Source organism: Penaeus monodon, chromosome 19 (assembly GCF_015228065.2).
Source record: "Penaeus monodon isolate SGIC_2016 chromosome 19, NSTDA_Pmon_1, whole genome shotgun sequence".
Classification (NCBI taxonomy): domain Eukaryota; kingdom Metazoa; phylum Arthropoda; class Malacostraca; order Decapoda; family Penaeidae; genus Penaeus; species Penaeus monodon.
The window spans coordinates 31,221,054-31,221,310 of record NC_051404.1 but is presented as its reverse complement, the minus strand read 5'-3'; positions in this window follow the sequence as shown (position 1 = coordinate 31,221,310).

Below are 257 nucleotides of genomic sequence, written 5' to 3'. Positions count from 1 at the left end.
CCGGAATAAAATATATATTTTCGCAAAAAAAGTCCATCATTCTTGGGTTTTCCTTCAGCAAAATTCCAGATTACTTTTTCATACCGTATATAATTGTTTGATCTTCCTGCTTCGATTAATAAAGTTTCACCCGACGTTTCTTTATTGTAATTCTAATTATCCCTCTTATGTAGTCGTGAGAAAAATCAAACAAACAGGAAATAACAAAGAAACTATCGAGTCCAAAGAGATAATATTCAAAGGAAAGGAAAAGGAGA